At 39.5% G+C, this 27,753-nt stretch overlaps 1 protein-coding gene across 20 annotated transcripts in view; it reads left to right on the top strand.

The window, feature by feature from the left end:
- ZBTB20 (zinc finger and BTB domain containing 20) overlaps positions 1–27,753 on the top strand; it is a 798,165-nt gene that overhangs the window by 541,971 nt on the left and 228,441 nt on the right. For 19 of the 20 annotated variants that reach the window (XR_009762877.1, XM_061628379.1, XM_061628375.1 and 16 more), the window contains one exon: positions 13,371–13,437. The exons of the other annotated variant lie outside the window; for it this stretch is intronic. The gene's annotated coding sequence lies outside the window, so the exon portion shown is untranslated. The remainder of the gene's footprint in view (positions 1–13,370; positions 13,438–27,753) is intronic. 20 annotated transcript variants of the gene reach the window in all.

The following is a 27,753-nucleotide window of genomic DNA, read 5'->3' as shown; positions in this document are numbered from 1 at the left end:
AAGAGGTCTGAGAAATGAGTAAGAGTAAGAAGATTCTCTACCCTTTCTGTCTGCATAGATGCCCTCATCCTTCCCCTGCGCCCAGCAGAAGCTCTGGTCCATGCGGGACGCAGTGGCATCTCGTAGAGGACACCCTCCGCTTTCATGGGGTGTATGATTTGTCCTGGCCCAGACCAGATTTCGGGGTGGGTACCCCCAGTTACTTATTTTTTTCTATGTGTTTTTGTCCATTTTGATTTTGCATAGATGCCCTCCTCCGTGCCCTGCGCCCAGCAGAAGCTGTGGTCCAGGCGGGACACAGTGGCATCTCGTAGAGGACACTCTCCCCTTTCCTGGGGTATATTATTTGTCCTGGCCCAGAGCAGATTTTGGGGTGGGCACCCCCAGTTATTTATTTTTTCCTGTATGTTTTGGTCTGCTTTGATTTTGCATAGATGCCCTCCTCCGTGCCCTGTGCCCAGCAGAAGCTCTGGGCCAGGTGGGACACAGTGGCATTTTGTAGAGGACACCCTCCCCTTTCCTGGGGTATATGATTTGTTCTGTCCCAGAGCAGAGTTTAGGGTGGGTACCCCCAGTTACTTATCTTTTATGATTTTATGACATCATTATGTATTTATGATAATATCAGAAGCCTGATGATTTTGATTGCGTAAATGTATTGTTATTCTTGACGGGGAGAGTCCCCCAATCACAGTGATATATCATACAGGGTACCCCAACATATATTTTGGGGTTCAGAGGCATGTTAATTTTGGTTTGAAGTTGCTGTAGTTGTCAACTCTTCTTTTTTAGTGTTTTGAACTTTCAAGCAAATAAGGAACTGGGAACTAGCAACCAACTTCAGCGTGGTATCAGTTAAATAGATTAAATAGTCGTGGGGGGGTGGCTGATGTTTTGGTGTATATCTCGGGAACCAGACCACCTAGAAACTTAATTATTTTTAAAAAAAAATTGAAGCTGAGAGTCCGGAGATTAAGGGGTGCTAGTCAGAGAGCCAGAGGCCCCCCCAAAAAACTGGAGACTCCGGCTGAAAAACGGGGACCTGGTAACTCTATTTCTGCTAGTAGTATAGTATCATCTGTATATCTTAAATTATTGATACTTCTCCCTCCAATTTTCACATGTCCTTCATTTTGGTCCAATCCCGCTTTCCGTGTGATATGTTCTGCGTATAGATTAAACAAACAGAGTGATAAAATACACCCATTTCACACCCTTTCCGAATGCAAACCAATCAGTTTCTCCATACTCTGTCCTCACAGTAGCCTCTTGTCCAGAGTATAGGTTTCACATCAGAACAATAGGATGCTATGGCACCCCCATTTCTTTTAAAGCATTCCATTGTTTTTTCATGATCTACATGTCATGCCAGCTTGATCCCCTTAATTATTTTCCTGGGTCACTTGTAGCAAACAGTTAAACTTTTTGTATATTTTCCCATCTCGGTGACCTGGTGATTTTACAGCCCAGCTGTATCAGCTTGCAGCAATTTGGCACCTCTCTATCAGTAAGAGGGGCCTGGTTCCGCCAAGGCCGTAAAACTCCTTCGGCTTGTTGTGAGAAACCAAGAGGAACGGCGCCAGGTGCTGTGGGAACATCATTTCATCATTCCTTTGATGAAAATGTTAATTAGGTGATTGTCTTCGGCTGAGGCAGGAATTTTCTCCATAAGAGGAGGCCTCGGACTCGGGGCTGTGTTCCACTTGTGGGCACCACCTTGCTTATGGTGATGCTCTGCGGTGGCTCCATTATCCAACCTGACTGGCAGACCCTGAGGGGAAGAACGCTAACTCCAGAAAGATCGGAAGCTTTGTAAGTATAGCTGAGGCAGTTAGCTTTGTTATTTTTATTTTGTGCCCAGAATCTTTTGTAGACTGTTTTGTTATATACCTTGCCCCTTTGGGTGTATGGTCCTAGGATTTGATTTGCTGCTCAAAAATCATTTGTATGTACCTTTTTATCTTTTGTACCCTTTTATCCCTTTTCTTATTTTTTTCTTTTAATAAACTTTACTTATTTTAAAGCAATGTGTGTTTATTCCAGAGAAGGGGCTCAGTTCCTAATTTCAGTCCTGGCTACTTGACCAAACTACCGTGTACTAGAGGAACGTTTTCACCTAAGACTTCTGAAGGGGCCAGGAGGGTATCTAGCCTCTGGTCCTGAGAGGCTCAGGTGTTCAGTGGGCTCTGGGGGTCCCTTCACCCCAGAGTAGTTAACCAATAGAAGGGTGGTGGCAGTACTACCGTGCAGGGTTGGTGTAAGCATACAGAACCTTAGCATACCAGGATTGCTAGGATCAATTGCCCGAGGCTGGGGATTGATTCCTGGGACAGTAAAAGTAGGAGGAGTGGAACTCCCTGCTTTCACTACACTACACAATCAAAAGCTTTGCTGTAATCTATAAAACACAGTGATTTTCTTCTGAAAATTCCTTGGTCCTTTCCATTATCCAATGTATGTTTGTGATATGATCTCTGGTATCTCTTCCTTTTCTAAATCCAGCTTGGACGTCTGGCATTTCTCGCTCCATATACGGTAAGAGCCTTTGTTGTAGAATCTTGAGCATTATTTTACTGGCATGGGATATTAAGGCAATAGTTCGACAATTACTGCATTCCCTGGGATCCCCTTTGGAACTGGGATGTATATTGAATGCTTCCAGTCTGTGGGACATTGTTTAGTTTTCCATATTTCTTGACAAATATTTGTCAAAATTTGGACAGATTCCGTCTCAGTAGCTTGTAGCAATTCTATTGGTGTGCCATCTGTTCCTGGTGATTTGTTTCTTCCAAGTATTTTAAGAGCAATTTTCACCTCACATTCTAAAATTTCTGGTTCTTCATCATACTGTTCCTCTGTGAATAAATCTGTCATCCTTGCATCTGTTTTATTTTTTTTATTTGATTTATATCCACCCTTCCTCCCAGCAGGAGCCCCAGGCGGCAAGCAAAAGCACTAAAAACACTTTAAAACATCAAAAAACAGACTTTAAAATACATTCAAACAAAACATCTTTAAAAACATTTTTAAAAGCTTTCATAACGAAGCTTTCATAAAAAAGGTTAAAAACATTTTGTAAGAAAGAAGGATTAAAAACATTAAAAAGCAATTCCAACACAGATGCAGACTGGGATAAGGTCTCAACTTAAAAGGCTTGTTGAAAGAGGAAGGTCTTCAATAGGCACCGAAAATATAACAGAGATGGTGACTGTCTAATATTTAAGGGGAGGGAATTCCACAGGGTAGGTGCCACCACACTAAAGATCCATTTCCTATGTTGTGCAGAACGGACCTCCTGATAAGATGGTATCTGCAGGAGGCCCTCACTGCAGAGCACAGTGATCAACTGGGTATATAAGGGATAAGACAGTCTTTCAGGTGTGCTGGTCCCAAGCTGTATAGGACTTTGTACACCAAAGCTAGAACCTTGAACTTGGCCCAGTAGCAAATAGGTAGCCAGTATATAGTGTATTTCTTCCATCTTCCTTTTATTTTATCTCTGTCAGTCAGTGTGTTCCCTTGTTGATTATTCAACATCCCTACTCTTGGTTTAAATTTCCCTTTCATTTTTCTAGTCTTTTGGAATAGGGCTCTTGTTCTGTTTTTTCTTTGTCTCTATACAATAACCATTATAATAGTTCTCTTTGTCCCTCATACTAGTTGCTGTATTATTGCATTTAGGGTTCTGACCTTGTTTCTCTCTCCTTTCGCTTTTGCTTTCCTTCTCTCTCTAACCATTTTAAGAGTTTTGTCCATCATCCATCGAGGTCTTTCTCTCTTTTTAACTAGAGGTATTGTCTTTTTGCATTCTTCCTTGATCATGTCTCTGACTTCACTCCATAGTTCTTCTGGTTCTTTGCCAACTAAGTTTAAAGCCTCAAATCTATTCCTTATTTGATCTGTATAATCTTTGGGGATGTTATTTAAATTGTATTTTGGCATTATGATTGCTTTGGTGTTCTTCTTTAGCTTTACTCTGATTTTTGATATTACCAGTTCATGATCTGTACCGCAGTCTCCTCCTGGTCCTGTTTTCGCAGAAAGTATGGAACTTCTCCATCTTCTGCTACTAATTATGTAATAAATTTGATTCCTGTATTGACCATTTGGTGATGTCCACATGTACAGTCATCTTTTTGGTTGCTCAAAAATGTGTTGGCAAGAAACAAATTATTGGCTTCACAGAATTCAATAAGTCTTTCTCCTGCTTCATTTCTGTCTCCTAAGCCCCATTTCCCCACAATTCCTAGTTCCTCTCTGTTCCTTACTTTTGCATTTAATGGTTTTTCTGTACAAGTTTTTTTTTAACTTGTAAACCACTTTGATGTTTTTAAATGAAATAGTGGTATATAAATAAATAAATAAATAAATAAATAAATAAATAAATAGCATGGCATTTTCTATTATTTGCCTGATTATTTAAGTTTTTCAGCTTGTTACATATCATTGGGAAATAGCTTCCATTTGGCAAAGAGCTCAACCAATTGCTCCTGATGTAACGTTCGATGTGTTCTGAGGGATACATCAAAGTCTTGAATGAGTGACTTACCGATTCATATCAACGGAGAGGGCAAATTTGCTCAAAAATTCCTTTCTGTTGGTGTGAACGAAAGAAACCTTTGTAGGCTGGAGAGTGCTTGCTTGTGCCAGAACTCTCTGTGTGATTTACAGTGCAGTCCTATACATGTCTACTCAGAAGCAGGAGTGGCCAACACAATGGGATGATGTTGTGCCACCACCACCCTTGCCCAATAGCAGTATCACAGGTGTTTATAAGAATGGGATGGGGCAGGGAGGCAGCAATGTTGAGGCTGCATGGGCAGGGTGGTGGAGACAGTCTGGCACTCCTACTGCCCCACACCACTGTTGGGAAGATGATAACACAACACCTCCTCATCACTCCTGCTCAGAAGTAAATCCCATTGAGTTCAATGTGGCTTTCATTCATTCATCATTGGCAATCACTCGTAGCCGAGTAAGATTGTCTTCCAGGGTAAAGTCTTTAACAGTGGGTCCAAAAGTGACTGTGGAGGCCAATTCTGGATCCACACAGCCTCCCACAGTGAGGACATAGGTTTCCACATGGAAGATGGTCACAATGAGGATTTGCTTGATGTGCCTTCCACTTATCTCGTTTGTCCCTTTCGCCCTGTACTCGTGCTTCTTCAAAGTCCATAGCTCCTTTGATAATGGCCGACCTCCAATTGGGACACTCATGGGCCAAAATGTCCCAGTTCTCGATGCTCATGTTACATTTTTTTCAGATTACCTTTAAGAACATCTTTAAACCTCTTTTGCTGTCCACTGATATTCCATTTTCCATCCTTAAGTTGGGAGTAAAGTAGCTTCTTTGGAAGATGGTGATCAGGCATTCGAACAACATGGCTGGTCCAGCGACGTTGATATTGGAGGATCATTGTTTCAACACTAGTGGTCTTTGCTTCTTCCAATACGCTAAAATTACTCCGCCTATCTTCCCAAGTAATTTGCAGAATTTTCTGGAGGCAGCATTGGTAGAATCTTTCAAGAAGTTGGGAGTGGTGTTTACAGATGGTCCATGTTTCACAGGCATACAGTAAGGTCGGTAGTACAATGGCTTTGTAAATAAGCATTTTGGTCTCCCTGCGAATATCCCGATCCTTGAACACTCCACTCTTCATTCGGGAGAATGTGGCACTCTCAGAGCTCAGACGATGCTGAATTTCAGCATCAATGTCAGCTTTTACGGAGAGATGGCTGCCAAGATAAGAAAAGTGATCAACATTCTCCAGCATCGCACCATTAAGCTGGATTGATGGTGCTACAAAGGGATTGGTTTGCACCTGCTGATGAAGCACTTTGGGTTTTTTGATGTTAAGCGAGTGGCCGTGTTTTCATATGCTTCTGCGAAGACATTTAGGATAGTTTGAAAATCTTCCTCTGAATGCGTGGAGACTACATTTTCATTGGCATATTGAAGTTCTATGACAGAGCAGAGGTTGTAATTACCTTACTTTTTGCTTTCAGCCTACTGAGATTAAAAGGCTTTCCATCTGTTCAATATGTGATTTCCACGCTAGTGGGAAGTTTCCCCTCAACAAGGTGTAGAATCACGGCAATGAAAATAGCAAATAAGGTCGGAGCAATGACACATCCCTGTTTGACGCCTGATCCCACTTTGAATGGATCACTTTGAGAGCCATTGTTATCCAAAATTTCCACCGTCATGTTGTCATGGAGGAGTTGCAAAACATTCACAAATTTATCAGGGCATCCAATTTTCAGAAGGATGGTCCAGAGAGCAGTTCGATTTACAGTATCAAAGGCCTTAGTCAGCTCAATAAACGCCATATACAGAGGTCGGTTTTGCTCCCTGCATTTTTCTTGAAGCTGTCGTGCAGTAAAGATCATGTCCACTGTTCCCCTGGAAGGGCGGAAACCATTTTGGGATTCAGGGAGGATGTCTTCTGAGATAGGTAGGAGGAGATTTGCGAAGATCCTTACAAGGATTTTACCTGCGGTAGCCAGAAGAGAGATGCCTCGGTAGTTCCCACAATCTGTTCTATCACCCTTCTTGAAAAGAGTGATAATTACAGCATCCCTAAAGTCTTCCGGGATCTCCTCCCTCATCCAGATTTTTTTGATGAGTTTAGGAAGTTGTTGTGTAAATTCAGGCCCACCTTCTTTAAAGACTTCAGCAGGAATCCCATCAGGTCCACTAGCTTTGTTCTTCTTCATTTGATTAATGGCTTTACTGACTTCATCCAAATTAGGGGATACTGCAAGCTCATCTCTAATTTGTTGTTGTGGGATTTGCGAGAAGACCTCACCAGCCACAACAGAGTTACGATTAAGAAGGTCGTGCTAATGCTCTTTCCAACGTAGTGCAATAGACTCTTTATCCTTTAGAAGTTTGGTACCATCCATTGAATGTAAGGGATTTGTACCATAATTTGTTGGTCCATAGATGGCCTTTGTGGCATTAAAAAAGCCCCGTGCATCATGAGCATCTGCAAAAAGCTGGATTTCTTGAGCTTTCTTTATCCTCCAGGTGTTCTTAAGTTCTCTAGTTCTTCTTTGGACCTCAGCCTTTGCACGGGCATAGATTTTTTTCTTAGCAGCACAGTTAATGTCTTTGGAAGGCTTTCCTTTTCCTGTCAATGATATGTTCAGTCTCACTATCATTCTCATCAAACCAGTCCTGTTGTTTCTTAGTTTGGTATCCAATAGTTTGTTCACATGCTGCAATAATGGAAGTCTTCAGTGGCTTACTTTCAAGTAAATGGGTATAGGATTGCAGTTTTAAGGTTATTTAAGGCAAGTACCAGGGTTAGTTATTGGCATCTCCAGCTAGGGTTGGGAATTCTTTTGGGAGTGAAACTCAGGAAAGCCACTGCCAGCCAGTGTAGAAAATACTGAGCTTGATGGACCAATGGCTTGTTCAGTATATGCGCAGCTTCCTATGTCTCAGAAAGTATTTAAGCAGGTTGTTGTGATTTATGTATCTTAAATATATGAACCAGATATATGTACTGTTCTGTATTTCTGTTTACATAAGCATGATAAATTTCTCTACAACCCACAATCCACACACTTGATTGGTTCTTTTGTTTGCAGCAAATATACTGAATTCAGTAGAGATTATTTTCATCTGTGCAAAACCAATGTGGAATCTATTATGTAAACTCTGACCATGAATTTCTGTGACTTCTGTGCAACTTGGGGGGAGGGGAGTTAACATTGCATTGACCTAGCTTTTATGTTTAATTATACATATTGAGCTGAAAGCTCTAAATTTTGTTAATGTTTTAAGTGTTAGCTACTTTTGCTATTGGAAGATTTTTTGTATGATTATTTTATGTTGTAATCAAAAGGGCATTAGCATGGACAGGAAACTAATCTAGCACTCTAGAGATTAATATTAATCTGGTAATGTAATGTCCTCATGATTTCGGGAATCCTTTCTCTTATGGTACATTGTGGCAGTATATTCATAAGCTGTTGAGGTAAAGGTTCCTTATGCTTAAAATATGTTCTTATATGTCTTTTCTTTTTAGCTTTCCAGAAGAATGGTGTTTGCTTTCTTTCAAGTGATGTTGCATGTACAATTAATTTTGTGTTCAGTTTAACATATTGGAAAGTCTCTTAAGGGCTATAATTTGTGGAAAATAACCATATGTTATATATTTCTATAACATGTGCCTCTTTATGCTGTTTTGAATTTTAGTTCTAAATCTATGTGTATGCTTGGTTTTGTGAAGTTCTGTGGCTGCAGTTTATATAGGAGTTGTAGCTATTAGTGTTTCTCTCCTCATGTACTTCGGTATATACTCTTGCCATGCTGGTCTTGGACAGTAGGACACAAAATAATATGTGGTATCATCTTACCTACTTTATGCCTGTAGGCATGTTGTCTAGTCAAAACTTCATTGAATTCTGCAGCTGTACCTTACTGAAAAAAACAAGACAGAACTTGTGGGAGATCATATCATTAGCTGGGACTTGTTGAGATTCCTTGCTGTTTTAATGTTCAGTATTAGCTCAGCAGCTTTACATACATGGGTACTTTGGGGTACCCGGGTTGTTGTTTTAGAAGTCCAGTGCAAAATCAGTTATGTGTTGGTTCACAAAGGCTCAGGTGTTGGCTTGAATGAAAAAGCAGGATCTGCAGTTTTTTAAAGTATAGTGTTTTGATATCCAGAGTCTTGTGTAAAGAAGCAACCAACAGGAAAGGAAAAAAACAAAATTCAAACTCAGAAACATGCATGGAGGCTACTGATTATCTTTTATGTAGGAATGAGAGAGGTGCTATTGTTGCTGGATGAGATTAGTGTGAAGTATAGTGTAAGAATAAATGAGATGTATGCGGAGGAGTTCTGTAAAAAATACTTTAAAAAAAAATCCAAAGAAGGTATTTTCTCCATGCTTAGATTGTACCCAGAAGCATGTGGTTAGCCATTGTTAGTAATGAGATGCTGGATTGGATAGGATGGTCTGATCCAGCAAATTTAGTTCTTATGCTATTCTGATAAAGCAACCAAATAGTGGTCATTTTAATGCAATTCCAACCTCAAATATGCAACAGTTTTTTACTCCTGTTCATGGAGACATGATGCACCCTAAAATGACTTGGCCACAGTAATTCATGTCCTAGTTCAAATTAAATTACTGCAATCTATTCTGTGTGGGGCTGCCTTTGAAAAGTGTCCAGAGACTACAGCTGTTCAGAATGTAGCTACCAAATCCAATGCAGAGGCATAGGACAGGGAATACCTGTCAGTAGTACATGTAAAAAGGATCTCAGGATTGTAGCTGATCACAATTTGAACATGAGTCAGCAATGTGACACTGCTGCAAGAAAACATAGTTTCCAAGTCACAAAAGGTAATAATTCCACTGTATTCTGCATTAGTCAAGCCTCATCTGGAGTTCTGTGACCAGTTCTGAGTGCTGCACTTTCAAGAAAAATATAGACAAATTGGAAAGGCTGCAGAGGAGGGCAGTGAAGACGGTCGAGGTCATGGAAAACAAGTTGAATAAGGAAAGATTGAAGGAACTGTGTATGTTTAGTAGCCTGGAGAAGAGAGACCTGAAGGGGGACATCATAGGATTTTTCAAATACCTGAAGGATTATCCCACAGAAGATAGCAGATATGTTATTTGCTGCCCCAGATGACAGGACTAGCTTTAATAGACTTAAGTTACACAAGGATGGATTTTGGTTGAACATAGGAGAAAATTATTAACACTAAGGGCAGATCACCAATGGAGCCAATTGTACTATGGACTCTTCCTTGCTAGAAATATTCAAGCTCAGACCTGGCATCCATTTGTTGGGAATGTTATGGCTCTGAATTTCCTGCATCTAGCAAGAGATTGGACTAGGTGTTCCACAAGGATCCCTCCAGTTCTATGATTCTACCAGGATATTAAGTGAGACAAGCTGTTCGAAATACATGCAAATTTTTCATCAGTGACTGCAGTGACTCTGAGTTTGTTTACAACTGATTAACAAACGATTCAGGACAGACATTCTCACACCTTGTGAAGCTAATTTATGGTATTCTACTGACACCCTGCAAACCTAATTTATGGAATTTGCTGCCACAAGATGTGGTGATGTTGACTAGCTTAGATGGCTTTAAAAGGATGTCTGGAAAAGTCTTACCAGTGGTTCCTGGTCATGGTGTTATAAGCAACTCCAAGTTTCATAACCGGTGTAACCCTCAGTACAAATTGCTGGGGACCAACAACAGGAGAGAGCTATTGCCTTCATGTCCTACTTTTAAAAAATCTTGTTTTTAATTTGTTTCATAAATAACAACATAAAAAGGAAACTGCATGTCCTACTTGTGGGCTTTCTAGAGGCCATTGTAGGAAACAGGATGCTAAGCTAGATGGAACAGAATCACAGAGTTGGAAGGGAACATGGAGGTTATCATGGGCCCTTGTTTTAATCTGGCAGGGCTCATCTTATGTTTCTGGGCCCAGTTCAAAGCTTGGGATGACTTTTAAAGCCAAATGCAACAATTTCCAGAGGGGTAGTCATGTTACTCTATTGCATAATAGTCAACAAAGAGTTTGTGGCACCTTGCAGACTAACACATTTTATTATGGCATAAGCTTATATGGACTAAAGTCATCAGAAACAACTGATGAAGTGAAATGATGTCCACAATAACTCATGCCATAATAAAAACTGTTATTCACCTGCTACAGTGCTCCTCTGAGGCCCTGCTCTTGGTGCCCTTACAACATTTGGGAGTGGCTTTTCAACAGTGGTATCAAAATTGTGGAGATTCCGTCCCTGAGGAAGTTTACTTTCTTCCTTTCTTGTTGATTTTTGGATGCCTGGCAAAGGTGATATAGCTTGGGAGAGCTCTGGGGGTTCTCTTGTTTTATGCTATAGTGCAACTATTAACTTTCTTATGATCTTCTGGTTTTCTGTTGGTTTCTGTTACTTGATTTTGCTCATGTATACTTTTGTTTCATAATTTTTGTTGTGAGTTTTTAATTGTTGTCAAGTGGCCTTAGGGATTTTTTTTTAAATCAAAAGACAGAATATATAAATATTTTAATTAATGAATAGTTTTATGCCAACATAATAAACCTATAAAGTCGTTAGTCTCGAGAGACCTCAGGCTGCAATCCTGTGCACACTTAAGTGAGAGTAAACTCTGTTTAACACAGTGGAACTTATGTCTGAGTAAAAATGCATGGGATTGCATTATGCTCATAGAAGGGCTATCCACCATTTTTTGGGTGATCCTCTTTTCCTCCGTAAGCCACAATCCACTCCAGATTGAATTAAAGAGGATGTCCCAACAGCCATGAGAGGTTTGGGGGACATGGGTTTGCGAGAGGCAAGACTGGGTAGAAAAGACCCCTTTTGCCTGTGCTTCTCAGGATTGAAGACATTATATGGAAATTAGTCCCGTTGATGAAATTTAAAATTACTCCAACATAAAGTGTGTTATTTTTAACAACCAGGATCGCAATCTGCATGAGAACAAAAAAACCATAAGAAGCCATGTTGGTTTATTAGAAAATGTCAAAAACCACAGTCAGTGGGTTTAGTAGCAACCAAAATAGTGAGCAAGCTTTCAAGTTCTTCATTAGGGTAGATTCTAAGTAAACTGGTAAGAGAAACAGCAGTAAGTTCAACCCTAACAATCCCAGGTGCATCCTGGGAGAGCCTCATCCAGTTATGTTTGTTTTCTTAAGAATGTGGCTGAACAAAAGAGATTTTTTACTTCAACGCGAAGCCAGCTTTTTCTCTTTCTCTCCCTACCTCCTTTTCTTGACATCCAACCCAATGAAGAGTTCTACAGGACTCAAAAGCTTGCTCAACATTTTGTGACATTTTGGTTGGTCGTTATAAAGGTGTCGCCCAATTGCTGAGCCTGCAAGAGGTTACATTGCAAAGACCTGCGCCCTCTCTCTCTCTCTCTCTATGTTAAAAAGAGAGTTCTTCTTTGCAAATAATCATAAGCACTCTAGAATGAAATGTGTAGAATAGACTACTGCCGTGCTTTGCAATTCATAACTAGAAACAGCATCAGAAAAATTGTTCATGAGTGCCCAACCTGCCATGGGAAGCAGTTCGCTGGAAACTTAGCAGCAGGCCTGCTGGCTGGGACATCTCCAACCTCCTGTTTGAAATGGAGCCCCCTCCTAGTTGCAAGCCTGCTGCAGCTCTTCATCAAGTAAAGATTGTTAGAGTCTTTTGCTCTCCCTGCAAAGAGGTCTGTTAATGAGAAAGCATCCCAACTTGAGGTAATTCTTTCTTACGAGTGATCATGGGGAGGAAGGGCTTGACATGAAACTTTTCCCAGATGTGGTTGATGAGGAGAATTGCAGGATACAATTTCAGATGTCAGGCTGAAATCCTTCTCTTTTGTAGATCAATTAACAAATATGTACTGCAGACTGAACTTGCATAATACTGGCTTGTATTATGTGTTTCCTATGGCCTTACTTGCTGCTGAAGTTAAACTAACAGATCTGTAGCTATCTGGGGCACTTTCATACTCTTCTTTGACTTGAGATCCATCACAGTCACTTATTGCCATTTGTGTTGTCATTATTTCTCCCCACCCCAAGTAGATGGCCTGAGCACAAATATGTTCTACTTGACTTTACTTACTTATTTCCTATTTTTAAAAGCATAGCAATCAATTGCTCTACTTCATTATCAGACATAGATAAGTCTCTGTGCAGGAAACATTAAAAATCATATTGCAAGGTTCAGGTGTTTGTCAGGAACATAGATGTAGAAACAAATAAGGGTTTATGGTTTGAACTAGTGTGCAGACAATGAATTGGGAGAGTGAAGAAAGAGAACATTATTTGTGCATCATTTGCTTGAGTCAAGCCTTTGTTGCAGGGCCATAATAAGGTAGTTTTTCATAACTAAATCTGGAGAAAGTAATGAATATGAGTGGGATGTGTTTAAGGGATAGCTTTATTGGAATCTCTCCCCCCATTTTAGGCATATATGTCCTTCAATAAGATTGTGGGTACATGCTGAACAAAATAGCCCAACCCTTTTCTTATCATGTACCAGAGATGACAGATTGCAGAACTCCAATGGCATTTTATAAAGCAACGTAACAAGAATGGGGACTTGCCAGGTTCCATTTCTCTGGCCAAGAATATATTTATATGATCTATCCCAAGAAGATTTTCAGCAGAGTCTTACACTTACTGTCTGAATTAATGATACTCCTTTTTTCCTTAGCCATGACAAAAGCTACTGTGCACTTTTATACATTATGTTAAAGTTTTTGTCATGAACATACTCTATAAAAGCTTTTTCTACTTCATCGTTTTGACAAGGCAATTCCACTAAATCTTCCATGATCATCATGTTCTCTTTTTAACTTTTTCAGTTCCAGAAAACAGCAAACATTTCTGAGTTGCACAGCACCAAACAGCCACAGAATCATTTGCTATAAGGTAAGTCTTCTGTGTAGAAGTCTATAACAAAAAATATAAAACCAAGGGCATTTCCATTTATCAGCTGTAGACATAGTGGGCCTTGTCTCCTTGGCCTGGCAGGCACACTTTGGAAATAACATTATGAAACAATTAACCTTGGTAGCTTTGGATCCCTCAAATTGCTTGTCCTATTGAATTTACCTCTTCAAAGAGTTGTAGACTCAAAATGCTTGTGTCAAATTATTTTCAGTTCTTTGGTTGTCTTGCTGTTTTCTTGTCCCTTTGACTTGTAAATTACAAGACAGAAAGTGGCATATTGCAAAATACATTTTCCCTGATTAGCAACCTTATTTTATATATATAATACTTTTTATTAAATTTACAAATCTTTAACACAGCATCAATAACCAAAATCCAATCCATACATAAAAAATAGAACTTACTAAACTATCTTATATTTACTATATCCCCCTAAACTATATCCCTCCCCCCTCCCAAGCAATGGTGTATTCTATATGCGCTTAAATACTTTATTATAATATTGATACATTAACAAAACTAGAAAATAAATAGATACACAGAACCTTATCTAGATTAAAGTATTTTATGGTTTAGGCATTCCAGCTGGCCACATATTCTATTGGTGGGATCCATCTGTGTGTTGTTTGGCTTACATACATTATGAAAGGGTACCAACAATCCACAAAGGTTTCTTTTTTCAACTCTCCCCTTGCTATTCGGAGTTTAGATGTTAATTTTTCCATTAGCGCTATATACCATATCTGCGACCAATATTTTATTGACGCACCCGTTAGGTCTTTCCAGTGCTTGGCAATTGCAAGACGCGCTGCCATTAGTAGATGGCCTATCAAGTTCTTACATTGTACATTCTTATTGGAATCAGTCAATAAATTTAAAATAGCAAGTTGTGGTGTTTGAGTGATGTCTTGATTGGTTAATTGATTAATTTATTTGAAAATAGCATTCCAAAAGGTTTTAACTTTTTCACATGTCCACCACATATGGTGGTACATACCAATTGAACCACATCCTCTACAACATTTAGGGGAGAGGGTGTGGTTCACCCTCGATAGGTACACTGGAGTAGCATACCAGCGATGGGCAGTTTTTAACATTTCCTCCCAAACTTGATGGGAGGAAGTGGGTATCAAATGGTTATTCCATAATTGTTCCCAGTCTCTGTCATCCAGTTCCTTCAACAAATCTCCCTCCCATTGGTGTTTGAGTCCTGTTAGCTGTTCTGACTCCATATCTAAAAGTAGGTTATATAGTCTAGAGATAATCCCCTTTTATCTGTTTTGTGCTGCCAAAATTATATTTTCGAAAGACGATAGGTTTGATATGGATTATCAACCTTAACTCTTGCAAATGGAGTGTTTTCTGAGCTGACAGCAACATTCATAAGATTCCACCTTTCCTTGAATGTTTCCAGGTCAGCTGATGATAGCAAATTGCAGTTTGAATTTTATATGCCTTGATCTAGCAGCTCACTTAACATGCATTCTTTTTTTACAATAATTTAGAACCTTTGCATTTTCGGCTAATATCTCCACAACGCAGTAAGACTCCCTTTTTATCTTGTAACCAATCAGTTATCCTTGAACAGGGGACATGATAGACAGGGCTAGGGGTGCAAGAGATTTTAATGGGCTCCTTCCTGGTGGCACAGGCCTGTCCCCACCCCCAATGCTGGTGCCAGTTCTGCTGCTATTAGAGCCTCCCCATGGCACAGCTGTTTGCTGCCACCACAACCAGTCACTTGCCCTACCCCTTCTTCCTCACAAACATCATGGTTTGCAGAAGTACATAAAATGTTTTTAAAAACCTTTTGAGCACTGAGGACTGAGCATGGTCAGTGGCCACGGAATGCTGGCTGACTCTTTTTTGGCAGGGAGGAGAATAGAAAACTAAGAAGGAGCGGGAATGAAAGTAAGTATCCTGGAAGAGAGCATGACTGGCTGGCTGCAACACTGCAACATTTTGTTGTAGGCCTCACGTGCTTTTAAAAGTAGTAGCTGGGGAGCAATGATGGGACAAGGCTATTGCCCTGGTAATCTGGCTTGTGGACTTTGCAAGATGCATTTGGTTGACCATGGGGAAAACAGGGTGCCAGGCAATAGGACTTTAAACTGATCAAGAAGCCCTCACTCTTCTGACGTTCTTATGGGAATGTATGTAGAAATGTGGCCTAGAGAATGTATGTGTCCTTCAAATAATGAGCAGACCTCTGAGGTGTTTTAGAGATATGCCCTGTTTCTCTAAATACTCTCCACTAAGCTGTGTGTCCAGACAGTAAATAGTTTCTTGCCTCTGCATAGTTCCATTGATTCTTGATCACTTGTTTCCATGGCTCCTCAGTATATTTGTTTCTTAATATTACAGTATTTTACACTGCTGCTATATCCTATTTGTGGCAGTGGCCACGTGCTTCCTTTAGTACTTTGTAACAGGTCAGAAGCTGCAGCACTTGTGCATAGATGTGTGTGATATCAGGGCCAGTTAGTTGCTAAGCAGCATGGAATGCAAAGCAGTTACTTTTTAATGCAAATAAGTATAAGAAGAGAGAGGCAATTGGCTGCTCATGACACACGCAAAAATGACCATCACATAGAGTAGGAATTATTTTCAATTCCTGAATCCCAAATCACATTTGTGGATAAGTGTTCTGAATACAGCAGCCAGTGTGTGTAATAAAACCTGTACAGAATGAGGAAAGATGTATACTACTAGCCTGTAATGTAGTTATAGACATAGCCGTGCACAATAGCCATGCCTATATTTTTGAGTGGTGAGTCATGCACAGTTAGCCACTTCGATCCCCTGCACAGGTTTTTTGGGAGGGAGGAGAGGGGAGACAAGAGAAGGACATGCCCATAGGTTGCTCTGTAGCAATTGGGGGGGGGGAACCATTTTCAGTGTAAGGACCACATTTCCTCATAGGCAACCTTCTAGGGGCCACATGCTAATGGTGAGTGGGGCTAGAGGCAAAAGTGGGTGGAGCAACCAATGTGACTACACAGTAGGCCACACAAGTCAGGTTTCTTTTTACACAAAGTCTCTCTCTCTCTCTCTCTCTCTCTCTCTCACACACACACACACACACACACACACATACATCCTGGCAAGCAAGAGGTATTATCACAGTTCAAGGATACACACCAGGCAAAAACACTTGGAGTGAGGAGTGTGGCTTAGGGAGAGTGCTGAAGGCCTCATTGGCTCCTTTGCCCAAGGTTCCCCAACCCTGCTGTATACCATAAAACAGTACAAAGCTTGTGGTTTCCCTTTTGCACCAGGACCTCTTTGCAATTAAGCCAGGCTTATGCTTTCTAACAGGGAACCATATGCTGTACCATATGTTGGATCACAGCAAATATATAAATGGCAAATGATATAAAACAACTTGCAGAGTGATACCCAGAAATTCCTACCTGTGAAAAGGAAATAGTTTTTAAGGGGGGGGGGTCCAAACATGCAGTGTCACTGTTTCGCTAGGCAGAAAGGCCTACTTTGCCTTTCACTCACTCCCCCCTCTAATCAGTTTCATATAGTTTGGTGTCCATTGTACTCCAACTCTCTGGTGGCTTCAGCTGGGAGAGGTGTGCAATTGACAAGAAACAATGAAACTGACAAAAAACCCTCCCCTTCTCCATTAGCAATATCAATACTCCAGAGGGAGTAAACATGTAAAATTGGGGGTGGGGCCACAAGGAAACAATGTTATTAAACCTTTCCAGAGGAACGCCTACTTGTGTGAAAGGAAAACAGCAGATTGGAAGCTACCATTGAGCAAGAAGTGTGGACCTTTGAAAGCTATTGTGATGGTAAAAGCAGCTTCTTTAGTACGAAGTTAGGCTCCCGTGTGGATAAGCCTACCTCTTCAGCTTCTGCTCAGTTTATATCCCTTGTTAAAACAACAGGAGCGCTGACTGTGCACTCTGACCATTACCTTCACTCGGGTGGTAAGGTTTTCTTAATGCTGACTTTGTGTTCTATAGCACCACAGAAAATATCCCCCCAGCTTCTAATCACTGTAATAACTAACCTCAAGGAGTCATTAGTAAGGGTTCAGACAATATTCTATAATAAGTGTGCTCTGAAAAAATAGACATAGTTTATCTCCTTGATTCATATTCTTGTGAAAATAATGGGTTGTGAAATAATGTTGGTGTTTTTCTTGTACCGTACAAAATCTTTACAAGCTATGTTGATATTTTCCTTTGACAAATATTGGATAGAATCTTGTAAAACACTTTAATAGACAAGATTCCATATACAAAATTCATATGTTCTTCTAAGTTGGAGACAGGTTGCTGTGCTGAGAAGCAAACGGCATACCAAAGCCCTCTGATGCTAGTAAACTTCTATAATCCTTACAGAAGCTGAATAAATGCCTCTGTGATTATATTTAGGGTTTCTTTCCTTCACCATTGACTATATGGCAGAATTGTACCAGTGGCATGGGGTTTTTTTTTTCTTTGCTTTTGTGTAACCTTCAAGAGGAGTCATTGAGGGGAGCCAAATTTTTGCAGCAGGAACATTACGGCTAGCAGTATACTGCCAGTAATCAGAGAAGAGAACTGTTATTAGTCAAGCTTTTGTACAAGTGATCATTCCAAATGTGATATAATACCTGTGGTAGATAAATATGTATGGTGATATTCCTTACTAGTATATGAGCACCTTTTATTCTAAGGCTGTGGTCACATCCACACCATACATTTAAAGCACTCCTTATACCACTTTAACAATCATGGCTTCACCCAAAGAATCCTGGGAACAGTAGTTTCATAAGGGTGCTCACCTCGCAGACTTCCAATTTCTAGCACCCTTAACAAACTACCATTCCCAGGATTCTCTATGATTGTTAAAGTGGTATAAAAGTGGGAATGTGAGAGATCAGCAATTGTTATATTGTTGCATAAAGTTGCACTATTGTTGCATAAAGATCCACTACAGGACATGCCCAACAACAAAAACCTAATGGAGCACCTCTTGTCATCACTTCCATCAGACATTACGAATTGGATATTAAAAATGATAGCACTCAGAAACCAGCAGGCAAGCATTTTACTCTCCTAGGATGTTCTTTGGAGACTTTAAAATCTCTATCATCCAACTAACAATTTGAAAGGAAGGCTCCAGTATAAAGGCATCTTACTGGGATTTATTAACATGTTTGATTCTGGAATCTCACCTTAAATCCTGGGTATGGCTAGCTCACTACAGAGAGAAAGTGTTTCCCTTTTTGTGTTTTGTTTGTTCTATTGGTCTTGGTGCCTATTCATCATCAATAGTGGCTGTTATTCAGGAGTGGATCTACCCATGCTGACTTCATCATGTGTTCATTTGATGGGATTCAGTATTCATTTATGCTTGGCATAGCTCTGTGGCACGCCTATTGGTATCATTATCAGTGTTTGGCTTTCTTATTTAACTTTGTAAAAATAATAATACGTCTTTTTTACTTCTCTCTCAGGATATATAAACCTACCTATTAGGTGACTGCTGCATGGATCTAATGAAATAGGCTGTGTCCTGTGCAAGATTACACCACAGTAATTTTGTTACTATACCACTAGATTTGGGTTGTTATTTTCGTTTTCTGGAACAGTCTAGTGGAGATGCCCCTCTGGAATTTGTCATTGTTACATAGTTTTACTGCTTCTAACATCTGTTCCAGTAGGTTATGTATAGAAGGTAACAACAATTTATTTATTTATTTATTTAAAATATTTATACCCCGCCCTATTTCAGAAGAACTCAGGGCGGCTTACAAATAAAAACCATAATCAGTTAAACAAGTAATATACCATTTAAAACAGTTAAAAATGAATTAAATCAACAATAAGTTAAAAAATATATGACAATATTACAATATATAACAATATTAGTTAAAAGCACGTCTAAATAAAATAGTCTTCACCTGGGCACGAAAATATGAAAGTGAGGCAGCCAATCGAACCTCACTAGGGAGGGAATTCCACAGTCTATGGGCAGCCACTGAAAAGGCCCTATTCTGTGTTTTTACAAGACATACTTGTGAGAAAGATGGAATCGTGAGTAGGGCCTCACCAGATGATCTCAAAGCTCGGACAGGGTCATAGAGGGAGACACGATCTAACAGATAGCCTGGACCTAAGCCATATAGGGCTTTATAGATTAAAACGAGCACTTTGAATTGTGCTCGGAAACAGATTGGAAGCCAGTGGAGCTGGTACAACAGTGGGGTTGTATGTTCTCTGAGCCCAGCTCCAGTTAACATCCTGGCTGCGGCTCTTTGTACCAGTTTAAGTTTCTGAGCAGTCTTCAAGGGCAGCCCTACGTAGAGCGCATTACAGTAGTCTCATCGGGATGGTGGGTTACTTGTAGAACTGGGAAAATGTTGCATTTATGAGGACAAGTTACTACTGCATGAAAATATTCGCACACTGTACATTGGCCTTACTATGTTTGCTAAACACTGTCTAGGGTTTCTCCAAATCAAATAAGAGCAATTTTTTAAAAAAAGAGAGAGATTTGTTTTACGTCCTTTTTTCTCACTTCAGAGGTACAAAAGGGAACAGACTGAGGTAACACTTGTCTCCCATTGTATATCTTATGATTCCATGGAATTTGGAGATCAAATTTGTTTTTGAAAAGTTGGACACTTTCTCATTGCATGATATGAACTTAGCCCTCTGCCACTTTCCTATAGCCATGTAAACAGTTTTTCCTCAGTTCTTTCATACCCATGTATACTGAAAAAGGGCTCTTATAAAAAAAATTATCAGAGCACACACTGGTTTTACTGGTTCCCTTGTGGGGAATCTTTACTCTCCCAAAGGAGGGTATAATTACCAATAAGAACCAATCAACTAATGACTTAATTCATCTCCCAGGGTCACTTCCTCACATTAGTAACCTATTTATATGAATTACTGGACCTTTAAAGTAATTACCTTATTATTAATAATAAATAACAAGCAAAATTTCAATAATTGCTTTTATTAACTATCAGTAAATGTGCTCATTAGTACAATGTGTGCCAACTTTTCAATATTTAGTGCTTCTACTAGTCACATATTCAGTTTGCTTTAACTGAGCAATCCTATACTTACATTACGCCACTGCTATTGATATGCTGCCACTATGCAGGTGGAACAGCTGCAGAATCCAGTGGGTACGTATCCTGGAAAGGGAGGTGGACAATAACTAGAAAATGCAAAAATGGCACAGAAATGGGCACCCCTAGTGTGTACCTAGAAATGCTGCCACAGCCTAGAAACAAAGGCAGCCACAAACAGTAACTGACGGTAGCAGCCTGATATAACTCAAAACAAGGGTTGGGAAGCAGCAATTAGGACTCAGATTCCCACCAGGGAAAATGGGTTGGATCTTGAACATGTTGGAAACAAGTGGAGACACAGACAGAGAGCAACAAGCAACGGGTTGCAGCTAGAGCATATAATCCCTCAGTTTGGATACGCAATAAGTATTTGTGAGGGAGGTGAGAGAGAAAAATGAATGGTGCCACTTGTGTGCATAGCCAGTTCTCACTCTTCAGCCTCCCCTCCTGTGGGTGGAAGGAGGAGAGTGAGACAGCAGCATCTGTACTTTTCCCCTTGGCGATTGGAGTGAAATGCTGTGTGCAGTAGGGATGGGCTAGAATTTCGATTGAATACACATTCCAAGCTGAATCTATCAAATTTGCACTTTCTGAAACAATATGTGAACCGAAACATAGACATCCTTCAAAATTTGCACTTATTTGAATTTTGTGATGCAATTTGCCAAACAACCAATGTTTGCGACATTGCATATGTCAGGGGAAAGTGTGCATAAAAATGAATATATGAGTGAAAGTAACATGCAAACATACATTTTATGATGAGAAATGGCTTGCAAAAATGTGTATATTAGTCAAAATTACCTACAAAAATGTGTTTACTAGGAGAAATTCACATTAAAATGCTGGAAATTTTTCATGAGGATTTTTAAAAAAATGCAAATGGGTGCAGAAATGTGAACTGAATTTAAGATTGGAAAAATAAGAAAATGAGAGACCCCAAATTGGCAGATCTTTCTATCCCTACCGTGCAGTGGCTACTTGTTCTGCTCTGTCCATCCAGGCCGTGATCCTGCAAGGCAAAAGTGCTCATGAGTTTGACCAGCAGTAGCAATGGAATGCCTGGCCTTTACCAACAGGGAGCTTGTGGGGCACTCTGTCCTGACACTCTTAATAGTTGGAATGGAGTTTGTTGCTGGGTGTTTGTGCTTGGAGTCCCAAGGCACTGTACCTCTTAGTGGTCTAGAAGCAGAGAAATCTTAACGATGTCCTGAAATTTCCATGTATGTTTTGAAGCCGGGCTATTTTGCGCAAAGTGTTCTCTGTGTGTGCAAACTGTGTAGAAACTTCCTCCATAGGTTCCAGAGTTCCCCACCATGAGCTGTCAGTATGTGTGACAGGGTCTGGAAAGATACAGTTCTGTGCTATGCTGTGTGTGGAAGTTATGTACTGGAGGTGGTGTGCTATGACTGGAAGTTGACTTCCACCCTGTATGCTCTGTTGTTGCAACGTGGATGGGGCAGTAATCAACACAGGGCTGGTTGTTATTTTCATTCTCCCATCCCATTGAAGTCAATGGTAAGGAAATTATTTGCCCCATGCGTAGAGTTGCGCTGTTGGTAGGGGTATGGCTGTGGATTGAAAACATTTAGCAGGTATATTCCTGCCTTGTGCCACCCACATCTTCTCCCGTCCCTGGATTTTGGCTGCTCTTTCACTGAATTTTTGCTGGCAGAATCGCCAGCAGAGGGTTTCACCATGCTAGTATCATTTCTCAAGTTTCACCACTATACCAGGGTGTATGCCAAATCCTAGAGCTCCTCAGCTGGTGGATCTCCGATATAGGACTGCACACTAAATTTCATTAACTTCAGCGTGTGTTCAGAGTTGAAGAATGCTTTGAAGGTTTTGTCCTGAATTATGGCCTTAAGTTGCTTGAGCCATCTGGAATAGATTTATTTGCTAACCTATTTCCTGGACTGTAATGGTTTCTTTGGTGTAGAAACACTTCCATGCTCAAAGAAGCTTAATGTGTGAAGGATACCATCAACTGGATCCATAGGTCCCTTAATTTTATTTTATTTTACATTTTTCCCACCTTCCATCCAAGGAGATAAGGGCAGCATGCGTGGGGTTGCCACTCCCGACATTTTATATTCACAGCAATCCTTTGAGGTTGATTAGGCTGAGAGATCATGACTGGCCCATGGTCATTCAGTGAGCTTCGTGGCTTAGTGGGGATTTGAACTCAAATCTCCCCATTCCTAGTCTGATATTCAAATCACTGCACTACTCTGGCTCTCTTTTATGAAATATGACTGTCATTCTTCAGTTGTCTCAATGTAATCCTATTTTGTAATGCCCATTCATTTCAGCTGGCTTCTGTTCTGGAGCAGTTTTACTATTCTTAAAGGGATCATTTGTTTAAATATATCTGCCCATTCATATCAGGCCAAGTTCAAGGTTCCAGTCTTGATGTACAAAGCCCTATACAGCTCAGGACCAGGATACCTGAAAGACCGTCTTACCCCTTATATACCCAGTCGATCACTGTGCTCTGCAGGTGAGGGCCTCCTGCAGATACATCTTATCAGGAGGTTCGTTCTGCACAATATAGGAAACAGACCTTTAGTGTGGCGGCACCCACCCTGTGGAATTCCCTCCCTTTGAATATTAGGCAGGCAGCATCTCTGCTATCTTTTCGGCGCCTTTTGAAGACTTTCCTCTTTCAACAAGCCTTTTAAGTTGAGACCTATCCCAGTCTGCGTCTGTGTTAGAATTGCTTAATATGTTTTTAATAATGTTTTTAACCCTTTTTTAAAGTTGTTTTTTAATGTTTTTCACGCTGTTTTGTTTTAATGTATTTTAAGATCTGTTGTTATGATGTATTAAAGTGTTTTTAGCACTTTGTTTGCCGCCCTGAGCTCCTGCTGGGAGGAAGGGCAGGATACAAATTAAATAATAAATAAATAAATATTTGTTTTAAGTGTTAAAAACCTGTAATAAAAATGCAAATAACATTTATGAATTTATCAATGGCTAACAATAACAAAAGAAGCATACTAGTTTCAGTAAAGAATAGGTCTTCCTAATTGATTTACAAAGTGTTTTTTTTGCAGTTAGTGTTATTACATAATTAATAATATATCATGTCAATACTAAATCAAGATGCTTGCACCAAATCAGATAGCTGACTTTTGGGTAGAAATAAACTTAACTCTTTCTAAACTTAACTCTTAACTGCTTTCTTCAAACTTTCTTCATTCACGCTGTAACTTCAACTGTCTTGCCTAGAAATGTAGTGATATGATGTTTCTCCCACTCTTACTTTGAAGATGCTTTTCTCAAAGGTGCTTTGCATAGAGACTTTGTCTTGATTGAGGATTCTTTTTAGACAGCTGGAAATTCCTGATGGATGTTAATTGGAGTTCAGTGTGAAGATACAGAACTGCTTTTATTGCATCTGTCTTTCATTGATTTCTGTGAAAACCATAATTAGACTTTTTTGTAGATAGAGATATCCAAGGAATGTTTCAGTTCAGTGCCTTTATCCATTTAAAAGATGGACTTTGTCTTGCATTGTTTTTCTTAAAGCTATATCAATCTTATTGACAATGAGAATTCTATTTCCTTCAAATTTGCCATCTATATATGGAATCATGTGAACATATGAATATGTTCTATTGAATCCTCATACAGTGACTTTAGGTTCTTAATAAATATTTATCTTGTGCTTAGTAAGAAGATGAAAAGCAGCTGAAATTCACCTTGGCCCCCTATTGTGAGAGAGGAAATTTTTAAGATGTTCAAGTACAAGTGTCAAGACTAAATATATATTTTTTCTAACTATTTGAATGCCTAAAGCAAAATGATACAAAATTAAGTATTTGGAAGTTTTACAAGTATTTTGCAAGTTGCGCTCTCTCAGACCTTGTGTTATAGTTTTTAATTGCTTTTGCTACATCACTTCTCACTATTAAAGCAACCCCATTTCTTAATTTCTTACTTCCTGAATAAAATATTTTGTAGTTGACTGTGTGAAAATGTCCCATTCCTGTCCATTTTAATTCACTCATGCCAAGTGTTGTAATGTTGATGCATTCCATTTTTTGCTTGACTATTTCTAGCTTTCTCTGGTTTTTGCTTCTCACATTCCATGTTCCTGTTGTGTACATCAACTCCGGACTCGCTTTGCATCTGTGCGCATCAACCTCTGGGCTTCCATTCGCCTTTGACACAGTGGCGTCATTACTCACAACACTACTCGTATTTGTCTGCTGTTCTTCCCCAGTAAGTGTTCCCCACATAAGTGTTACTCAGAGTAAAGGCAAAGGTGTCCCCACACTTATAGTGCGAGTTGTTTCTGACTCTTAGGATGACGTCTTGCGACGTTTACTAGGCAGACCGTATATATGGGTTGGGATTGCCAGTTCCTTCCCCTGCCTTTCTTTACCCCCCAGCATATGCCGGGTACTCATTTTACCGACACGGATGGATGGAAGGCTGAGTGGACCTCGACCCCTTTTACCGGAGATTCGACTTTCTCCTTCCGTTGGAATCGTGAGCAGAGCTTTGGCTGTGTTACCGCCGCTTACCACTCTGCGCCTCAGAGTAGACCCACTGAAATTAATGAACCTGTTCGTAATGTCTCTTAACTACAGTGGGTCTACTCTGAGTAGGACTAGCATTGAATACCACCCTTTGTAACAAGCAATGGGTTAAGCTTATTATGAGGAAACAGGAAATCTTACAGCAATATAAGTTCAGTAGATGTTGACTAATGTAACAAATAATAGTAAATATTGACTATAATGGGTTTCACTTCATGTGGAGACAGATTTTTTGGTTTTCTTATTTAAACCAGTGTCTTCATTTGCCCTGATTCCTTCAAAGCAGTAGTAAACCTATGTAAATAAATCCTTGCTTCCTAAATTGTAAATTAGATTATAATTCAGTCATGAGGTAAGAAAAATGGTAACTTTCATGGCTAGCATATTAAATGTTAGCCTACATGGTCAATTCAGAAGCATGCATTATTATTGTTCATTAGTCTATGAAGGTAACAATTTTAGCTGCTGAAATCTTTAGCCACTGAAATGAATTTTGTTGTAATTGTTTCTGGCTGTGTCAAACAGGGAATGACCTTTTTGTTCCACATAATCAGAATATTTTTGGGTTTTAGCTATATTTCACAATGGAAAAATCTAGGACGTTTTAGAATTGGTTTGCCATCTCCCTACCCCCTTCACTTTTGAGACTTTTAAAAAATGGATTTTTCTTCTTTACCTGTTTGTGAATAAGGTGAGGTTATTAAATATTGCATAATATTTGACTTCTATATTTGACCAGGGGCCAGTCTATCCCTCTACTCCAAGGGTAGAATATCCTATGTTTTCAAACACACGTTTTTAGGGAACACTTTCCACATTGACTTGCCTAATGCAGAACCTCTGCATTCTACCATGGAAGACCTCTGCAAACACAAGAGGAACTTAGCCAGACTTGAGTCCCTACATGTTGGGCTACAACACCTATCATCCCCAGCCAGCATTACCAATGGTTAGGGATGGTGGTGAGTTTTGTCCAACAACATCTAGAGAACCCAAGATACACGAAGGCTGTACTAGGGCATATAGTGGAGTACTTTTCAGGCCTGTTGAGCCTCACCATTACCCTATGTGAACAGAATGTGCATTCTAGAAAACACCCAGCAAACCAACACCAGAAAATTGCAGAGCAAGATCAGTAGTAGAGGGCAAGCTGTCCTGCTGCATCAGACCAAAGGCCTATCTAGTCGAGGATCCTATTTCCAACAGTGGTCAACCTGATGCTGCAGGGAAACCCATATGCAGAATAAGAGGACATTATAGCTATTCTGATTGAGGAATCCCTGAAGAAACTTCCAAGGAATAATACAATGTAGCTTGAAAATAATTACCATATTACATAAAGCATCTCTATCCTGCATTTTTTAATTAAAAAATAATCCAGATTTGCTCTAAACATTTTGTCCCTGTGCTGAACTATTAAATTCCTTTTATGGTTATATTTAACTTAAGGCCTCCCTTCTGTTAAAAATCGAATTCACTGTTTTCTACAATGTACTAAGTACATATGTTCAACAATTATTCTGTCTCTTCTTTTTCTTAATTTTATTTTAGCAACGTACAAATTACCAATAAAAATGTGTAAAAACATACAGTTATATAAAATCAAATCATTCATTGCCATCTCTCTATATTATATATATATAATAAATTCATAGGGTTGTATTGAATGTACTGCTAAGTTAAAGTCACTTAGCAGTATACTTGTTCCACAAGAGAATGAATACGCAGATTGTGCATCTGTTGCATTGGTTTCTGCTAGAACAAATGTTGTGCTGGATTCCTGTTGGACAACATTAAAATTCACCCATCCGGTGTGCACAAGAGCCCTTGTACTAGCAAACAGAGAATGTTAGATTCAGCTATGGATGGAAGGATGTGTCAATTTCGGTTCTCGCAATTTCTTACTTTCCAGTCTTAAATTCAGTTCTCCATATTTCTGTAGCAATTTGCATTTTTTTAAAAAAAAATCCTTATGAAAATTCTCCAGCATTTTAGTGAGAATTTCTCCTAATAAACACATTTTTGTGGGCTAATATATACATTTGTGCAAGCCATTTCTCATCATATAATGCATTTTTGCATGTTATTTTCACTAATCATTTAATGCACACTTTCCCCTAATATATGCATTTTTGCAAACATTGCAAACTGCATCACAAAATTTGGTTAAGTGTGAATTTTGAAGGATGGCTGTGTTCTGGTTCACTTGTTTCAGAAATTGCAGATTTAATCAATTCAGCTTTAAATGTGAACTGAATGGAATTTCTCATCCACCCTAGATACAGACCATAGTTTTCTTAAAGCACTGAAAAATTTGGATGTACATTCATTTCTAAATTGTCCCTGCTTTTTATATAACTAATAACAGGATAACACTTATCTCTAAATGTTTTAAATAATTGTTTACTATTCTGCCAATGCACACATGTGGTTAATTCTGACAATTTTGGCATTTAAAAAGTTGTCTCTCTTTTATTATTATTCCTTTTGGCAAACAGGGAGGGCTTAATGTGCACCAAACAGAGTGCAGCAGGTCAGAAGGCCTCCATCAACTTAGTGAATTTTTTATGCACCGCACCACCTAGATATCTGAGAAGCTTGGTATAACATGGAAGAAATTCTACCTTTTTTCAGCTGTGTACATTTATGTACAGT

This window comes from Rhineura floridana, chromosome 5 (assembly GCF_030035675.1).
Source record: "Rhineura floridana isolate rRhiFlo1 chromosome 5, rRhiFlo1.hap2, whole genome shotgun sequence".
In the NCBI taxonomy this organism is placed as follows: domain Eukaryota; kingdom Metazoa; phylum Chordata; class Lepidosauria; order Squamata; family Rhineuridae; genus Rhineura; species Rhineura floridana.
The sequence above is the reverse complement of the archived record's forward strand: the minus strand, read 5'-3'. Positions and strand labels throughout refer to the sequence as shown.